Here is a 1,004-nt window from a genome sequence, read left to right as displayed (position 1 = left end):
TCTCTTCATTGTGTCACAAATTGTTTTAAAGTTTGAAAATGTTTTGAACAGTTTGGAAAAGATGATTGAAATCCACATGAAGAACATTTTAATGTCGTCAGATCATTTTCTGTATTTGTTCATGTTTCCACTAAAATCCTTAAAGTCATGTATCGTTCAGGTTTTGGATGATTTTGATGAGAAAGTTTTTGATCTTTTATTTCCAGTGTGGTTTGATATATTTCAGCTCATTCTGTATGATGATTCTCTCTGTGCTGATATGCATGAGAGGCTTCTTGAAGGGAAGTGAAACAATGTGTGAGTGAGTGACTGGTGGAGCAGAAAAATCATCTGACAGAAAGTCTTAAAGGACTAAATCAACTCTCACACAGTAAAGGTGTCCAAGTGTCTGCTGCTTGATTGACAGCTGTCCTCTAACCGTGATTGGGTCTCCTAGGTGATACCCGCCCCCACCCTGACGGTGCTGCCTCCCTCCAGTGAGCAGCTGCAGCAGGGGAAGGCCACGCTCATGTGTCTGGCCAACAAGGGCTTCCCCTCAGACTGGAGTCTGGCCTGGAAGGTGGACAGCAGCAGCAGCATCAGCTGGGAGGAGAGCAGGAGCCCCGTGGTGCTGGAGAAGGACGGCCTCTACAGCTGGAGCAGCACCCTGAGCTCGATGCAGACCAGTGGAGGAAGGTGGACTCTGTGACCTGTGAGGCCACCCAGGGCTCCCAGACTTCACTCTCACAGACACTGAGGAGAGACCAGTGTTCCGTCCTGACCTGACTCACTGGGACTCTGATCTGGTTTACTCTGCTACTGCTCTCAGTCTGCTCTCTCTCTCTCCTCTCTCTCTGTCGTTGTATGTTTCAACATTTTACAAAAATAAAGATTTCATCATGTATGTTATAAAAGTGACATGTCTTTTGACTTCCTTTCTTTGACATATTATATATTAGGAACATAGTCAGATTAATGCACAGTAACAAGTCCATTTTCCCCAAATGACTTTTTAATGGTTTAAG

General features: G+C 44.8%; 1 pseudogene; it reads left to right on the top strand.

Moving 5' to 3' along the window:
• Positions 1-440: 440 nt before the first annotated feature.
• LOC109142461 (Ig kappa-b4 chain C region-like) lies at positions 441-765 on the top strand (annotated as a pseudogene).
• Positions 766-1,004: the final 239 nt, after the last annotated feature.

This window comes from Larimichthys crocea, unplaced genomic scaffold, assembly GCF_000972845.2.
Source record: "Larimichthys crocea isolate SSNF unplaced genomic scaffold, L_crocea_2.0 scaffold354, whole genome shotgun sequence".
Taxonomy (NCBI): domain Eukaryota; kingdom Metazoa; phylum Chordata; class Actinopteri; family Sciaenidae; genus Larimichthys; species Larimichthys crocea.
Note: the sequence above shows the minus strand (reverse complement) of the source record. Positions and strands in the feature narration are given on the sequence as shown.